Source organism: Ammospiza nelsoni, chromosome 33 (genome assembly GCF_027579445.1).
Source record: "Ammospiza nelsoni isolate bAmmNel1 chromosome 33, bAmmNel1.pri, whole genome shotgun sequence".
Lineage (NCBI taxonomy): Eukaryota > Metazoa > Chordata > Aves > Passeriformes > Passerellidae > Ammospiza > Ammospiza nelsoni.
Window position 1 is genome coordinate 1,943,110 of NC_080665.1, and position 18,697 is coordinate 1,961,806.

The window sequence follows — 18,697 nt, forward strand, 5'->3', positions numbered from 1 at the left end:
GAATCCAGCCTTCACATTGCTTGTTCTCTTCACATGTTTTTGAATATTTTGTCCTGAGAATATCTGACAGCCACAAGAAAGTGAAGCAGAGGGTGCTGGATGTGCTGGCTGAAATCACAGGAGCCCTGAAAGATGCCTTGAACCCGGTGATCATTGGTTTGGTGGAGGGAATAACAAAGAACCTGAACTCAAAGGATCCCAGGGTTCGTGGGGCAGCTGTGAAAGCACTGGGAGAATCCATTGCTCATTTGGGTAAGGCTGAGCCCTGGCAGGGACTCTCCTCAGCTTCGTCTCTGTCTCTCCTGCACAAGAGAGCGCTGAGTGCCTTGACAGCTGCTCTTGTCTGTGGAACACTGCAGCTGACACCCACCAGAGGCTGTGCAGGTGCAGTCCTTATGCACCATCCCCAACAGGCTGGAATGGGATCAGCATTTCCCAACAGGCCCAGGAGCCCTTGGCTCTGTGCTGCTTGTCTGAAGAGCAAGTCCTGGACTGCAGCTCTGCTACAGTTCAGAGGCAAAGGGGGTTTGGAGTTTGCTTGGGCCCCGTCTGACTTCCCAAATGAACAGCTTTGCTGTTGGCATGAAGGGACACTGATCCATCAGAGCTTCTGCAGAGCAGCCACCTGGGAGGCTCTACATTAGAGGCATTAGCTGCCTATTTTCCACTTTTCTTCTTTGTCTTCTATGTTCAAAGGGGAACTTGTGATTCACCAAGTTCATTTCTTTAGAACAAAGAGGTATAAACACAGCTGTCAACGATGCCTTGTTTCACCTGTTGTTTTGCATGGGGCAAGATGGCCACAGCAATTAACTACATAGGCAAGGGCTGCTCTAAATTCCTTTGCCACACAGATTTATGTCTGCTCTGAAAATTCCGTATTGAGGGAATATGCCGGAACAAAGGAGTGTTGAAGATGCAGGTCTTCAAGAGGAGTTTCCACTTTCTCCGCCCCAGCTGCTCTGTGATGTCAGGAACTGCCTGATTCAGTGCCTTTCTGTGTCCCAAGTATGGGGCTCTTCCTTTTTGCTCTGGGATGCAAAACCTTTCCACTGCTTCCATGTGACTGAACTCTTGAGGTCCCTGATGTGAAATGTTTTAACACGGCTCCTGCTACAGCAGACAACTTTGGATTTACAAATGTGAAAGGAGAGCTTTTCTTTTGGAATTTAAAACCCTGCCAAGTATGCTGGAAGGAAAGAAGAATAGGATTCAAACATCTGCAGAAATGTGCTTGATTTTATAAAATGGGGTTGGCCCTGTCCTTTCTCCTATGACCTGAGAAAAGTGAGCAGAAACATGTGTTTCCCTTGTAGATAAAGTGTCCCTGCTGAAAGAGTTCAGCTACCAATGGAATCACCTGAGTGGCCAAGTGTCGGGAGTTTAGTTCAGGCATGGCTTGAGGAAAAAGGCCACGAAGCCATGCAGCTGAGAGAAAAGTAACAGGTAGCTGTGAAGCAGTTTCAAAGCAGTTTCCAGCCTGACTTCTATAAACAATTAGTCTCTCTCAGGCATCCTTGCATAAACAATAAAGTTCTCAGGCAGTCTTCCCATAACAAAGGTAACATCCTCTCTGGGAAAAGATGGCACCCTGGGAACAGTTATGGAAGTTTTGAGAACCGTTCGTATCACAGTGAGAACACTGATTTTGTTTGATGTAAACAATCTACGGTATTGTAAAACAAAAGGAGTGGTTAGAGTTTTCTCTGTTAGCCTATCATAAAGCTGTATTTTGGAATATGCATGAAGTTCGTTAACACTATTATTTAAGGTGACTGATCGATCAATAAATTTGGAGTTCGATGCATTATAGGATGGTCGTTCTCCCCCTCACTTCAACAAATTGGTGACACCCGGACGTGATAGCGGACACCAGGACGATCGCGGCCATCACGGGGATTGCGAACACCAAAGGATAAGTGAGGAATGGTTCAGGCTCCGAAGCAGCGGGAGCGGCAATAAGCGCGAAATTAAAGCGGAGGAAAAAAGAAAACCGCCGATACGCGCCGTGCCCTGGCAACCATAATTAGATGGGCCAGCTGATACGTGCGGCATAGAAGTCTTGGAATACGCTGCTAGGTGAAAGTGCGCACTTAAAAAGAGGTATGGAAAGACAAGCCGCATATGAACTTTTTATTACATTTTTGCAAAAAAGGCAAATTAAGGGTATAGACTTACAGAAAGAATTGCAAGGTCTTTTGGCTTATGGTCTGGAAAGGGGAGTCTTTGTGAATCCCCACACGGTTCACGAGTTGTCGGAGTGGCGTAAATTTGGTGATATATTATGGCAGGCTACGTTAGACGATGATAAAACTGCTAGGAAAATGGGTAAATTATGGCGGGTTATTAACAACGAACTGTTGCAGTTTCAGGCGGAAAAGAGGGCTGCCTATCAGGCTACTGCCGCTCACGATCGTAATAAAGAATACGATCAAGAGAGGGAGTTTGATAAAGAGTCGGGGACTCCTCTCGGCCCTGCAATGAGGACGGTTTCATTACCGACCTCGCCTCCTCCCTCGGCAAGCCAGGCGCCGAGCCAGGCTCCACAGGGCGCTTTACTACCCTCTGCGCCGCTTCTACCGCCTCCTTTAACGAGCCAGCCCCCCCTGACGAGCCAAGCTCCGCAGGGTGCTCCGCAGGGTGCTTTATTGCCCGCTTCGCCGCAGGCTATGCATAGCGCTTCTGAGTCTCCCGTATTGCTTGCATCGCAGCAGCCAGGGCCACAAACGTGTGTCCCGTTCCCGAAAAGTAATCAGAGCCCTGGGTTGGAAAACGATCGAGCGGTGATGATTGCACGGGAAAGACGGGATGCGTGGGCAGCTCTTGCCAAAGATGCAATGGAGAAGGGAGACCAGGAGTTGATAAGCTTAGCGAGCGAACTGGCTTGTCCGGTTATTTTCACCCCCCAGGCTGGCGGAGGTATGCAAGCGACAATTAGTGCTTTAGATTGGAAGATGTTATCTCAGTTGCGAGCTACTGTTAGCCAGTTTGGCTTTAAAAGCGAACCAGCCAAGCAAATGCTCAACTATATTTTTGACACCAGTATTCTTCTTATTAATGATTGTCATGGCATAGTTAAATTAATCTTTACCCAACATCAGCAATTGCTTTTTAATGCTCATTGGCAAGCGCTCGTTAGCGAGTGCGTGGCAGTACAAAGGCAGCAGGGTGACCCCCTCCATGGCGTCACTGTTAGTGAGCTTATGGGTCTGGGACCTTTCTTTCGTCCTGAGGCACAAGCCTTAATAGGTCAAGAGAAGTGCCGGGAGGCAATGAGGTTAGTCAGACTCGCGATGGAAAGGGTAAAGGAACCAGAAGAGAGACCTGTATATATAGGAATCAAGCAAGGCAGAGAGGAATCATTTAGCTCTTTTATTGACAAGGTTGCTGCAGAAATTGAAAGAGCTGAGGTGCCAAAATATCTTAGGGGAGTATTGCTCAGGGAGTGTGCTCTCCGAAATTGTAATTCTACTAATAGGAGAGTACTTAACACCCTAGGTACTAATTGGACTATAGAAGAGGCATTAGAGAAGATGGCCCTCATATCTACGGGACAGCAGGCTTTTGTGGTAGATGCGATCAAACAGAAATCAACGTCAGGAATAGGCTTGCAAGAACAGGCAAAGTCCTCTCAGAGTCAGGTATTAGCTGCTCTTGCACCTCACCAAGCGTCAGCTGCATTTGCAAATCAAATAATATGGGCCCAAAAATGCCGCTCGGACGACCAGGCACCAACAGAAGTCATCGCTGCAGCATCGGCACCTTCTTCTGTCTCCAACCCGACACCACACGAAGCCGCCGCGGGGGGAGAGCGAAGCCGCCGCGGGGGGAGCCACGGGTGCAGCGGTGCCTGCAGCGGAGTCAGCCTGCCGGCGAGTAAACAAAGAGCCCAGCGCAGGGGGGGGGTTTTGCCCGCTCCGACACACGCGCCACGGGACTGGAGCGCTTTTTGCAGCGGGAGCGTTTCTCCCTCCCCCCACAGCCGGCAAAAGCTTCAGTTTAAGACCTAACAGCCTAATGGATGTAACTTTTGTCAACAAAAGGAAAAGATCCCTGTTGAAATTAAGAAACAAGTGATGGTAAACAAGGAAAGTTAAAGGAACTTTTGTTTTTCCTGGCAGAGACTGTGAAACAGGAATCAGCGTACTGTATGCATGGGTCAAATTTCGGCCGGTTTGGCTCGGCATTAGTTATGCTGTCTTGAAATCACCTGTATTGGCAGAGACTTTAACATCAGAAGCCCGGATGGCTCAGTCAGTGGAACATCAGACTCTAGAATTATATTTTGAAAAGTTTAAAAATGTTAAGATATGTTAGACTGATTGTATGAGTGAGATGTTGTGAGTGTGCTTTTTGATATAGAAATGCTATAGCAAACACGTGAACAAAGTTATTTTAGCTTAATATTTTAGAATCGGGCCTGTAAGTAAGTTATAGTAAATGCTATATTTTATGTCTATAGTAAGTTTTATCTGTTATTAAGTAGTTTAAGTTAAATTAAATGCTAAATACTATTAAGGTTAAGTTTGTTAAGTTTATTTTCTGTTAAGTTTCGAGGTCTGTTAAGGTTAAATCATATTAGGTTTAAGATAAGTTAGATTCTGTTAAGTTTGATCTTACATTATTTACAAATAAGTCTAAAATCAGTTAAATTTTGTTACAGTTTTGTTAGAATTAAGAGATTTTACATGTAAGTTCTGTTGATTTAAAATTCTATTAAGTTTAAGTAAAGATAAGTTTAAGTAATGTTAAGTTCTATTAAGTTTAAATATTTTAAGTTTAAGTATTTTAAGTATAAGTGCTATTAAGTTTAAGTGATGTTAGATAGATTTATGCTTTTACGATAGGTGTTTGTTTTATGACTTGTGTTCAGTGTTGTTGTGAACATCAGAGAAACCTTGCTAGCTGAAAATACTATTTAGTTATTAGAACTGCCTATTCTTATGTTGCAAAGAGTGTAGCACAGTTAGCCCATAGAATTTTGAAGCCAGTTAAGTTCTATTAATTTAAAAATAAGTCTGCTAAGTTAAGTATTTTAAGTGCTTCAAGTGCATACTACTTTCTCACCACTCCAAATCAACAAAGGACTGAGAATCGCCCAGCTGATGCCATTTCAGCCAAATGACTAAAGGATTACAGACTATAAAACTGATTTTGAACATTTTTGAGAAACCCAGGGAAGAGGTGGATGTGAAAATCTCAAGGACAGAAAGGATCGTTTTCAGACTTGTCATTCACCTCCTCTCCAGGTTCACATGAATGAAAACAGCTAACAGCTTTCTTTTCTTAGTCCAATTACCACCTACCGTGCAATGCCTGATAAGGCCGGACATTGTGGCTCAGCTGAGGGTGGTTTTAACCCTTTGGGATAAAACGCTGTTGCCGGACGACCGGGGAACTGATTGACATTATTGAATCATTATCATCTTTCCATATAAAAGGACCGGCAAAAGAGAACTGCCTTGAATGTCACAGCCCACATTGTGCTGCTTGGGTTGCACTGTGTTGTGGAGGTTGTGATGAGACCTTTTGGGTGGATCAGTTGTCACTTTTTCGTTTATGGTGTGATACCTGTAATCATAGACATAACTGGGAACATAATTGGGAGTGGGCTCTACGAAATGCAACAGGACTAAACACTGCCTCAGCTTTAGATCTTTATGAATCACATGAGCAGAAAATCTTGGCTTATTATCGGTGGGAGGTACAGTGTATTTTGAAAAGGGTTAAAGGTTAAAAACTGATAAGAAAAAAAAAAGGTCAAAGTAAAAACAGAAAAATGAGGTTTACTTTTGTTATATTGCTAGGTGTAGTAGTAGCTGAAGAATTAAGGGTAATACAGTTTAATCAACCTAGAGATAATGTATGAATAACACTTGCTAGACAGATTAATCAGTCGTCGCTTTGTCTCAGCATTGCCAGTATCGTCTCCTCAAGAATTCTGCAGTCTTATTAATAATCGTGCTTTATGTATGCACAATATGGTAAATATTAAATTGCCTGCACAGAAAGGGTATACTGCCAGTCAGAGTGATGGCTACCAACAATGTCTGTTAATTCAATCACTTAATACTCCTTTGCATTCTCCACCTGAGGAGTTAGAGCTTTTTGGAAGTGCAAATGCTAGCATGACCAGCACTTCCAACAGTGGGTGGTTTAGCTTTGATTATTCTAATCCTCAAAAGATGAATCCATATAAACAAACATGGGCTACTTTGGATTCAGCTCTAAAGCCAAACATAGTGTCTAAACAACTCTACAGCCATTGTAAAGGCTCTAGCATCATGACACCTAAGAAATTACCTACAGGAATATTTCTGGTTTGTGGAGATAGAGCCTGGAATGGAATACCAGCCCAACCTCAGGGTGGACCTTGTTATTTAGGCAAGTTATCACTATTTCACCCTAATATATTTGTGTTAATGCAATTAAGTCATAAGACAAGCAGGCAAGGGCGCAGCTTACATGACTTGGACTGTAGTCAAATAGGAGATCCGTGGTTCTGGAGTAAATTTAAACAAGTGATGGTTTCAGCTTTCCTATCCTGGGGTGCTGCAAGCAAAGCATTGACTCTAGCAAAACAAATAGGGTGTTGGGCTAAGGGTGAACTAAATAAAACTTCACAGATATTAGATATGTTAACTTCAGATGTACAAAGTGTTAATCACGCTGTTCTACAAAATAGAGCTGCTATAGATTTCTTATTATTAGCTCAAGGCCATGGGTGTGAAGAGTTTGAAGGAATGTGTTGCATGAATTTATCTGATCATTCTGTATCTATTCATGCTAAGATAAAAGAGCTACGGCTAGGACTTAATAAGCTTAAGGAAGAAGAAGGATTAGGTATTGATGGGTGGCTTAAAAGTTTCGGATTGGGACCCTGGCTAAGAAACCTTATAACATATGCTATAGGGATATTAGGAGTACTCTTATTGCTTTTACTTATATTACCTTGTTTCTGTAGCTGTATCCAAAAAATGGTTAGTAGGATGATAGAGAAAATGTGGCAAACTAACCTCCTTTCTTTTAAAGAAAAAGACGGGGGAAATGTCGGGAGTTTAGTTCAGGCATGGCTTGAGGAAAAAGGCCACGAAGCCATGCAGCTGAGAGAAAAGTAACAGGTAGCTGTGAAGCAGTTTCAAAGCAGTTTCCAGCCTGACTTCTATAAACAATTAGTCTCTCTCAGGCATCCTTGCATAAACAATAAAGTTCTCAGGCAGTCTTCCCATAACAAAGGTAACATCCTCTCTGGGAAAAGATGGCACCCTGGGAACAGTTATGGAAGTTTTGAGAACCGTTCGTATCACAGTGAGAACACTGATTTTGTTTGATGTAAACAATCTACGGTATTGTAAAACAAAAGGAGTGGTTAGAGTTTTCTCTGTTAGCCTATCATAAAGCTGTATTTTGGAATATGCATGAAGTTCGTTAACACTATTATTTAAGGTGACTGATCGATCAATAAATTTGGAGTTCGATGCATTATAGGATGGTCGTTCTCCCCCTCACTTCAACAGCCAAGCCCTGCTGGATGTCACCGAGCGTATCACAGGCATGGCCTCCCCTTCTGAGCCAAGAGCTCTTCCCAGGGAGCATTTACAGGGAATGCCTGTGAGCAGACAGCAGAACAGCTCCTCCAAACCAGGAGGTGCTGAGCGTGTCCCTGCTGCCCCATAGCCAAGGCAGGTGGGTTTGGCAGGTTTTCCCTGGCTGCTGCAGAGCTGGGCAGCACCTGAGATGGGGGCGGCGCTCGGCCTGGGGCTGAGCTCTCACTGGGGCATCTCAGAACCACCTCCAGCAAACAGAGGGCTAAAAATGCCCCAGCTGGCTCCTCTCTGGGGAGCTCAGGGACATCTGTGATCTTTGAGGGGAAATGGTGGCAAATGCTGTTTCAGGGCATCAGTTTGTTTTGTACTCACAGAATTCTTGTTTTTCTCTTAGAAAGTTTTGAGGCTGAACCGTGCAGAGCCTGGGGGTCACAGCTTAGGTCAGAACTCAACAGAGGTACCAGAGGCACAGGTTTAGTGCAAGGCAGCCTCTGGGGCACAGGGACAGAAGCAGAGTGCTGAGGCTCCCTGCCTGTGCTGCCAGAGTGGCCTTGGACTGAGCCTTTCAGGGTGTGCAAACAGTGTCTGCCTGTGTCAGCGCTGTCGAAAATGCTACAAATGCAGCTGATAATTGATTCCTCAGAGGAGCTTGCTGTGTCAGCAATAGCCAAGGAATGGAAAAAGGATAATCTCAATATATAGCAGAGAAGATGTTTGATAGCCTTGCTTTAACTGGGGCTAAATCCACTGCTAATTATGCCAACATCTTTGAATGCAAGGTTTAATAAACTTTGTGTCTTCATTAGGAATCTCAAAAGGGCATGCTCAGTGATAGGGAATGTCAAAGGCCCTTTAAAGAGCATTTGAATAATACAGATCTCCAGCAATAGGGAATTTAGTTTAGCAGTTCTTTTTATCTCTTTTTCAAATAAAGGAATTAACCATAAATTATGACTACTTCAGAAAAAGCAGATGTTCTCTCTAAGATTTAGCAGGACCGGACAGCTGTTCCTCACATTCAGTAGTCACTGATGTCTTTAATTGCATTTAAATTCAAATGAATTCCCATTTTAAAATGGGTACCATAACCCTTTCCTGCTTAGCAGAATTGGTTTGGGGTACTTGCAGGAGCTCTTTCAATGTTGATGTCTGCTGGTGGATTAACAGCATAGAGAAAATCAAGTCTCTTCCGCCACAGAATACTAAATTGCTGCAAAATAACATTTTGTCCGATCAGAAAATAAGAATGGTCTCCAGAGCATTTCAGGTTTTCATCTCTTAGCCAAATCTGCCTGTTGCAAGGAGCCTGTTGCTAGTAAACATTTGTCCGTGTTTGATACAGTTCAGTTCAGAAAATGGGCAGAGAGATTTCAGAGACAATATGAGAAAACACTCGTGTTTTGGTTACATTTCAGTCCCCTGTGTAGCATTTTTCTTTCTCTATGCCCCTATTTCAGTGGACATATAAGAAAAAGTGCCATTAACATTGGGAGGGGAAGTGGCATTAAAATGTGGAGATGCCCAAATGCCAAGGCAATGGGATCTGGGTAATTCTCTCAGACACCCTGAGGTTTGAAACAGCTCTTTGTTGGAAGCCCCAAAAGCATTCTGCCAAAGACCCCAGCTGGTCACTGATGTTTCTCATCCAGCTGTCAGGCAGCAGCCATCTCTGGTGGGCTGGAGTTTTGAGGTGTGTTCTAATCCTGCCCTTTGCTGTGTGCCACTGAGCAAAGAGAAGAGCCAGATTAGGCATCTGGCACTTGACATCAAAGTTACAAAAATGGAATCATCCCTTTTATTAGAAATCTCTCCATTTCCTCTCTATGGTACATTTCCAAATCTTCAGTGCGGGTTTAGACAACTTCTTAATGGAAATCAAAGGCAATTGGACATTTCATTCATTGTTCATGCAGAGATTGTGAAATAATTTAGTAAAGGTAGGAAGTCTGCCACAGGGACAAGGTTCTGGTTGGAACAATTAGTGCTGAGGGGTGGGTGGTTCTGTTTCCAGGATGATCAGCTGCTTTGCCCGTTTCTGGACCAAGGGGCTCTGGGTGCTGTTTTGCTGCTCTTGGCCAGAGAGGCTGGCAAGAAGCAGAAGCAGAGGTAGATCCTTGTTTGCAGTGAGGCTGGTGGGTAAGGAGCTGTGTCTCTGTCTCGGCAGTGCTTGTGCAGGGGGTTCATGCCAGGAGCCCTGAAGTCGCCCAGCGCGACGCCCTGCCCGTGCTCTGGCCCTGCCTGGAGAACAAGGCGCTGCCTGTGCGGAGCGCCAGCGTCCGCACCGTGGCCACCAAGCTGGCCTCTGCCCTCTGCAAGGTGATGGGCACCCAGCTGAAGAAATGTGCTGCCAGCAAGCCTCCACATGTGCGGGAAAACCTCTCCAAAATGTTGGGCTGGTGAAGGCGAGATGTTCTCCAGAAAGCTGAGGAAGCGCTGAGTTGGACACCTCTGGATTTGCCTTTTGAGCTGTGCCAAAAATGACAGAATCCTAAGGAAGGGTGTGCATCTGCCCCCACTCTCTCCATTGCCCTTCCTAGTCATGGCATGGGGGACCTGAAGCAGCTCCAGACGGAGGACAAGATGAAGGGCAGTCATGGCTCAGCCTCACGCAGAGGTGAGGGGGGAGCTGGGCCAATCTCTGCCGGCAGGAAGGGTCTTGTGGCAGCCCAAAGAGGCTGTGCACATTGCCAGGGAACAGCTGTGCCCTGCACGTGCACCTGCAATGAGCTGTGCTGCTGCCAGTGCCCCTGGAGCTGTGGGGCTGCTGAGCTGTGGGGCAGGCAGAGGAGCAGGAGGGTGCATGTGCAGCTGAGCCATTCCTGGAGAGCACAGGGCTCTGGGCTCCCTGCTGTCCCAGGGCAGCCCAGAGGCCAGGCTGGGCCTGTGCCAGCTCTGGGCAAGTGGCTCAGGGTTTGCCCTGGCCTGCCTCAGTGTCTGCCAGCAGGAGCATGTTTCCCTGTGCAGCTGTTTGGACATTTCCAGGAAATGTGTCCCATGAAATATGGAGCTTCAGATGCTTTAGGTTTGCATGGTGTCCTCTGTTAAACTTTGCCTCTCTGTTAAACTTTGTGTCTCCATTTTGCAGATCTGGCTGGTTACAGTCCTACCGAGAAGTTTTCTCCAGACACTTCCGATGTTCCCTCACCCACAAAGTCCTCGCCTCCCGTCCAGAAGAGCTCTCTGTCCTCCAAGCTCAGGAAGAAGCTGCCGCCTGTGTGAAGAGTGTTTGAAGAATAGGATTGATGCATTAGGCTTGATAGTTACAGCTGTACATATGTTCTGATCTTTAGATGTAGTTTTGAATTATTGTGTTTTGATTGTATCTTTAAAATTCGGTGACATATTTTTAATTGGATATATTTTATTTTGACGATGAAAAAAAAGTAAATTAAAAACATAAAATTTAAATAAACCAAGAGGAGAATGTGAGACCAGGACCTGCTAGCCTAGAGATTATGGGAGTGCAGCTCACTCAATGTGCCAGTGTCTCACCACATCCTTTCCTCATTGGGCCTCTCCTCTTCCTCTTTGGCCATGGTTTCTTTGTGTCATTTGTGCTGCTGTTTTCAACTTGTCATTGTAACAGGGCCACACATTGACATGTTTGGGGGACAATGGATCCAAAAGATCCTGTCTAGTCAAAGGTTTTCTACCTAGGTGTGTTCTGTGCTCACCAAAGGCCTGAGCAAAGAAACCAAGAGAAGTGTGCCCAAATCCCAAAGCTTTGCTCCTTTGCAATCTCCCACAGATCTGGCTAACAGGTGTCTTCAATCACAATTCCATAGGTAAGACGAGGTCATGGATTTCACTGGGAAAAGATGCACTGCTTTGGCAACGTCACCTGTATGTATATTTACCTGGGACAGCACTCCAGCTGTGTTGTTCGCACCTTGTTTGCAGAAGGATGAGTGCACTGGGAGGCCAATAACAAGTGACAAGGGCTCCTCCAATCTGCACTGCAGCCTGGGCGCCATTCAGCCCAGAGCTAGGGGATCATTTGTTCCAAAGGACCAGTGCTTTCCAGTGGAATGAATTCCTGCACAGCTGGAAGAAGCAATTCTGGATTCAGCTCCAGCTCTTGGTGGGCTGCATGATCATTGACAATGCTGCCCTTCCAGAAATTATTCTGCAGTTTCCTTTCATAGTCATTTGAAGCTTTTAAACTTCACATTTCAATTTGCATTGCCTTAGGGAAAAACACTTCTGGGCCCAGTGCAAACTGTAACCTTTGGCAGCCAAGTCCTCATGGTTGCCAGCTTCTGATGTTACAGAATGTCACCTGGCTGAATGAGTTTGCTTAGCTCTGGGTCTAGTCCTGGCCTAGTAAAACAGTTGGTAGCTCTATACCTTCCTTTCTCTTCCTCCCTCTTTTTCCTTATTTTTTGCTTTTCTCCCAGTTCCTCCTCAATGCATTTTGCTGTGGTTATTCAATAAAGGTACATTTGTTTTGGTTATAGCAGCAACTCCCTGTACCGTATCGGTGTTTTTTGCACTCTGAGATCAACCCACAAACTACCACAAAACCCGTTCGTAAGGATGGATCGTGACATTTGTATACATACTATAAAAACCTTCTATCAAGCCTTAAAAATTCTCTACAAATTCATTTCCAACTTTACTGGGCCTGGCACCGCCCAGCTCTGGTGTTTGCTGCCACCACCAGTGCCCAGATCTGGAAATTCCCTTGTTCTGGCAGAGCCAAGTCCAGCAATTTTCTGGTAAAGAAAGCCAAAAACTGGCAATTGCTGCTGCCAGCACCGGCAATGCCAAGATCTGGTGTTTGCTGCCACTGCCCGTACCCCAGTCTGGACATTTCTTATTCCAACACAGCCCAAGTGCAGCAATTCTTTAGAAAAAGAAGACAAAAGGCAGCAATTTCCTGGTGCCAAGACTGTCACCACCCAGACCTGGTGTTTGATGGCACCGCCCATGCCCAGATCTGGATATTTCCCTGTGCCAGCACAGCCCAAGTGCAGCAATTTGCTGGCACAGAAAGCCAAAACCCGGCAAATTTCTGCTACTGGGTCTGGCACCGACCACATCTTGTGTTTGCTGCCCCAGTACCCAGATTTGGAAAATACCTGGTGCCAGCACAGCCCAAGTCCAGTGATTTGCTGGCACAGAAAGCCATAATTTGGAAATTTGCACGTTCTGGCTCCAGCACCATCAAGCTCTGGTGTTTGCTGGGACTGCCAGTGCCCAGATTTGGAAATTTCCCGATGCCTTCACAGCCCAGGTCTAGCAATTGGTTTTAGCTAGCTTAGGCAGAGAAGTTCCTTTGGACTGTGACTTTCTTTTCTCTTGGAATTGTTTAAACCTGCTCTGGACTGAAAACCCAGACAAACACCGGCAGCAGCTCACACCTGTGGCCCACCGAGCTCTGGGACGCTGCATTCCAGCACCAGAGGGACTCAGGAGAGACCGAGTGAGCCAACTACAACCTACAAAAAGGACTTTCCGAATTTGCTATCTCTTCAGCATTGTCAGAGGTTTGATTTAATATTATTCATTTTTCATGCTTGTGATTACTTTACTTGTGAAATAAACTGGGGATTTTTCACTTTTCTCAAAGGAAGTCTTTTCCTGAACTAGTAGGGGGAGAGGCCACTTGAACTTGCTTTCTAGACAGACCCCTTTTGGAGATTTCCTCCCAAAATTTGCCCTAAACCAGCACAAACAGTCACAATGAAAATTTCACCAGTGGCATAATTTCCTGGTGGAAAGTCTTGTGACCGAAGCTCGACCTTGCTCTCCATGAGAGATTCTTGGGAAGAGCAGACAGGAGAAGATTCCTGGAAAACTGAAACAGCTTTCCAGCAGGGAAATGAAAATGAAACAAACAATCCAAGATGTTTTCCTCTATTAATTTCTATGCTCCCCTTTTCCATGTTGCACTACTTCTCCACCCCAGTAATTCCAGATGCACTGCACCTCTAAGATCTGTGACTTAGTGATTTTTAGATGGTTTAAAATACCATGAGCCACACACAGTTTTCCTTCCCCTGTTTTTACAGGAAAGCAACACTGGAGGGGTAATGCAGTCCTGAGGTCAGGTAGGAATCCTACCCCAAGGGAAGGTGCCCTGACAGCCTTTGACCCTCAGCAAGGACAATGCCCAGCAGCAAGGGAGGGGATCGCTGTGCCAGTGTGCAGGAGTCAGGGCTCTGCATCCGGGCTCAAGGCTGCAAAGTTCCCGTGTTTGGGCAGACGGAGGGGCTGTCCCCGGGGCGCGCGGGGCTCGAACGTGGGGCTCGTGGGGCGAGCGGGGAACGGACACGGGGACGAACGGCCCCGGTGCCTCAGTTGCAGCAGCGGCAGCGGCGGCGGCAGCAGCGGCAGCAGCAGCAGCGGCAGCAGCAGCGGAAGAAGCAGCAAAAACAGATTCGTTTTCTCTCTTTCTTTCTTTCTCTTATTCTCTTTCTTTCTCTCTCGCTCCCTTTCCTGCTGTCGGGCACCCTTCTCTCGGGGTCCCTTGCCCGACGTCCCTCTCCTCTCCCCGCCTCCCTCTCCCCCGCCGGGCCGGGCCATGCCCCCGGCCCGCCCCCGGCCCCGGGCGGGGCTGCCCCGTGCCCGGCCCCGGCCTTCCCGCCGCGGTCTCGCCTCCGCCCGGCTCTGGCCGTGCTGGCGGTGGCGCTGCCGGGCGGGCATCGGTGCCGGGGGCCGGGGCGGCACCGCCGCCCTTCGGCTCCGCCTGGCCCGAGCCCGGCCCCGGCCGCGAGGCAGGCTCCAGTCCCGACCACGGCCCCGGCCCCGGCCCCGGCCCCGGCTCCTCCCGGGGCCCGCGGAGGACACAGGCGGCGCGGCCGCTCCCGCCGCCTCCGCTGCGGCTTCCCCGGGCCGAGCTCCGCCGCTCGGCAGCGCGGCCGCCGGCCCCGAGCCTCCCGTGCCGCGTTCCGAAGATGGAACGCCTGGGCATGGCCGGCCCGGGGCGGGTGAGGGGCGCTCGGGGGCCGTTGCTGGCCCCGCGCCGAGCGCTGACCGCCGCGTCCCGCCCGCAGGTGAGGCGCAGGAGGCCCTGCAGGAGCGGCACCGGCTGGGCTCGCTGCTGGGGCGCGCTCCAGGCACAGCCATGGAGCAGAGAGCCCCGAGAGCGCCCAAGCTGGCCTGGGTGGAGAAGGAGAAGGAAGAAGGCCCTGGAGCTACCCCAGCGCAGGAGATTGAAGAGGTGGTGCCGTTCATTCCACCGCAGGAGGGTGAGTGGCAGAGCTGGGCTGCAGGGCTGGAGCCTGCAGCCAACTTGGCTCCATCCCATCCCATCCCATCCCATCCCATCCCATCCCATCCCATCCCATCCCATCCCATCCCATCCCATCCCATCCCATCCCATCCCATCCCATCCCATCCAACCCCATCCCACCCCATCCCATCCCATCCCATCCCATCCCACCCCATCCCATCCCATCCCCTGGGGAAATGCCCACGGACAGGACAGAAAAGGGGCCGGGCAGACACCCCGCAGTGGCCGTGCTCCATCGCCCTGGAGCATCCCGGGGCACTCCCTGCCTGGGCAGCGCAGGGCTGGGCTGTGTTCTCCGGCCTCTCCCGCAGCCCCTCAGCTCTGGCTGCGCTCGCTCTTTGCCAGGTGCAGCCCTGCAGCGCACACAAGAGCAGGAACGCACCCGTGGCCTATTCCGCAGCACAGCGCAGGTACCTGCAGCCATCCCCCATCTGGACTGGGCCTGCTGTCCCTGTGCAGCCCAGCACCGTGTGTGCAGCACTCCATGCAACATCCCTGGCTTCTTGCCCTTCTGCTACAGCTGGTTGGCAAATTCATGAAGAGGATTCGGGAGGAAGAGACCAGCGTCATGGGCACTGTGCTCAGAGCATACCCTCCTATCTTCAAAACCAACACCAGTGCTGCCCTGCTGAATATGCTTGTGGAGGAGGGTTCTTCCAGTGCAAAGCAAGTAAGCAGCCTGTGGCCTGACTTCCCAGCAATTGCTTGGCCTCCCAAGCCACGCCTGCTGCTTACTGTAAGCCTTGAGGCCATGGCAGTGTGGTGGCAAGGGAAGTACTTTTCTGGGGCAGCAGGGCACATGACCCCCTCTGGCAGCTTTCCAAGTCTCCCCTGCCTTCTCCAGGTGCCCGCCATGGTGAGGTACATCCACCAGTGGCTTGTGGCCAATGATTCTGCCGAGCACAGGCTGGACAAGGCCCTGCTGAATCTCACCAGAGAACACCCGGATGACGCAGTGGTGACGCTCCTGCGTGTGGCCCCGTCCTGTGACAGGTATGGGCCCCACCTGCCCAGAGGGCTCAGGCCTCCCCAGCCCATCACTCTGTACCGCCTGGCCCAGGTGTGTGACCAACAGAGAGTTCCAGGGCCCTCTGGCTGCTGCTTTTCCCAGCCCTGGCACGTCAGCCCCCAAGCCTGCTGCCATGCTCCCTTGCTGCCCCTCAGGGCTCTGTCCCCACAGGGCTGGGCTGCCTGGCTGCTGCTGGCAAGGGCCAGTGGGCAGAGGCAGCGCCGGTGGTCAGCCCGGGCCCCTAGGGATGCCCAGGCCACGGTGCCATGTCTGAGACCCGCCCTGAGACAGAGCTCTAACCCTGCAGAGCTGCCATCACCATGTGGAAGACCGTCATGTGCTCGCCCAGGACTGCAGAGCCAGTGCAGCTGATACTCCTGGATGTGCTGGGGAGCTGGCCAGAGTGCAGCACGTGCACCTCCGATGGGGACAAAACGGGTGTCTTTGCCCTGGCTGTGAGTTTCTGTAACTGGCCTTTGCTGGCCCCAAGGCTGCCTCTCCAGCAGCTCTCCATCCTCCTTCCCCCACTGCATCTCCCTGCCTCAGGCGCTGGGTTGAAACCTAGCCCAGGGGCAGCTTCAGGCCCACCAGGCCCCGTGCTTCCCCTGCCAAGGTCTCTCCGGGCCTCTCCCTCCCCTGCTCGGGCCCTGCCACACAGACACCTGGGCACTGAGCGCTGTCTCGGGGGGCTTTGTCCCTTGCAGGCAACCGTGGTGATGTGGAAGATCCTCCAGGAGCCCCGTGTCCCACGTGTAGTGACACTGTATTTCCCCCACCTGTTTGTGCATCTGCTCTTCCAAGTGTTCTTCAGCACAGAAGAGATGCCAGAGGAGGTGGATACCTTCTGGAAGAAATGCCAGGAAGAGCATGTCCTTGCCACCAGCCCCAACAGGTGCTCCATGCCACTCCTCCTGTCCCTGCCACATGGCCTGCAAAGGAGCCAGTGCTGCCAGTGTGACCTGGGCTTTGCTCTCTGCCCACAGGTTTGCAGTGCAGACCCTGCAGTCCCTGCTCTGCCTTCTCCAGTGTGAGCAGGTGGTGGTGTCAATGGAAGGCAAGCGTGGCTGGGACACTCTGCTCTGCGTTGATACCCACCACTCTGCCGTGGCTCTGCTGGCTGGGTGAGACCCCCCTTCTCCCCATTGCTCCTGGCATTTGTGCCCCGTGCGTGGGCTGTCCCACACAGTCCCCGTGGCTGGGGCCAAAGGGACGAGGGACAGCCAAGCAGACTGGAAAAGGCTGGGAAAGGAGGCTGCCTAGGAGCGGCCACATCTCAAAGGGCCCAGGTCCCCTGGCAGGGTGGTGGGGAAAGACAAGAACCGTGTGAGTCAGTGCTGGGAAAGGCTTCCCCCCTCTGCCCCCCGTCTCAGGATCTTAATGCCATTTTCTGCCTTGCAGGGAGATGCGCCATGCATCCAGGCCCTTGTGTAAAAGGATCTTATGCTGCCTCCTTGACATGCTCAGTGAAGAGATGCCATACTGGGATTTCCCTGCCCTGGCATTCCTTGCTGAGGTGAGCCTGAAGGCCACCATGACCTGGCTGAGCTGCCTCCCAGCTCTCTGCCCTCTCGTCGCCACAGACGCCTGGGACGGTGCCCGTGCCCTGTGCTGCTGCCTGGGCCCAGCCCTGTGCGGCTCCGGGCTCCTGCCGGCCAGCTCCCCCGTCACTGCCCTGTGCCTTTCAGGTCCTCGAGTGCCTGGACTTGAGGGACTGCAGGGACAGCATCATGGATGTCTTGTCATGGCAGCTGCGGAGGGAGCGTGCAGACATTGGCAGCCAGCTGCTCAGGGTCCTCCTCCCGCGCAGGGACCATTCCCCGCTGGTGAGAAGGGGGCAGTGGCTGAAGCCCGTGCAGGCAGCGTGGGGCTGGGCAACGCAGTCGCTTGGCCCTGCCTGGGCTTTGGGCGCTGGGGCAGCTGCCCCCAGCTCTCCTGCCTCCCGCTTCAGCTGCCCCAGTGCTTCAGGACAGGCCTTTGGCCTCTGGGCCCTGCGGCAGCAGGGTGGCCTTTCACAAACTTGCCTTCCACGCAGGCCGAAAGAATGCGGGGCCTGACTGAAGGGCTCGTGGAGCTCCCGCAGGTCAGGGTGACCACCATGCTGCTGGACTATCTGTTCCTGGATAATGGTGCCCCAATACCCAGCCCCATGGCCCTGCAGCTGGCTAAGGTGTTCCTGCCACTCTTTGACAACGTAAGGCTCTGTAAGGCCCCCAGCCACGGCCACTGGCTGCTGCCCGGACACTTGGTGCCCTGTGCAGATGCAGGCCTGTGCCAATGTGGGCCAGAATCAGCTGCTGCTGAGCTCTTGCTGCCTTCCTGTTCTACAGGGTGACAGCCAGGTGCAGCAGCTCTCCATGACTGTCTTTCAAAACTTGATGTCTGCTGTAGAAGAAGAAGGAAAAACGCTCCTGATGACACAAGTGTGTGAGAGCCTGCTGCCGCTGCTCTTCCATTGCCATAATGAGAATCTGCGTGTGGCAGAGGTGAGGACTCGTGGGCTGCTGATGTCCCCCTGGCAGGGGGCTCGCCTGCCTCCTGCCCTGCGCCTGCTGGACTGCAGCCTCCTCCAGGCTGCAGCTCCTGTGCCTTGGGCTCTGGGGCCATGTCTGCATCTCTGCTGCTCTCCAGACTTCTCGGGAAACGCTGCTTGGTGCGGTCAAGTTCCTGAAAAGGAAAGCTCTTGAAAAAACTGTGAAGAAAGAGAAACTCTCAAAGTTCACTAAGCTCCTGGTAAGGATGGCCTGCAAGCCCCAGCCTCACCATGGAGAAGGCCCCTGAGGGCGGTGCTCAGTGTGCAGGGCTGGCAGCTGTGCCCCGGCCCGGTGCTGCACGCAGAGGCCGCGCGGGCTCTTCTCCAGGCTCCCGTGGGCCCGAGCCTGTTGCCCACGGAGCCCCGGCCCGGCG

At 50.7% G+C, this 18,697-nt stretch overlaps 1 pseudogene; it reads right to left on the bottom strand.

Annotated features, from left to right (window-relative positions):
• Positions 1–18,697, bottom strand: part of LOC132085897 (zinc finger protein 850-like) — a 997,265-nt pseudogene that overhangs the window by 579,686 nt on the left and 398,882 nt on the right.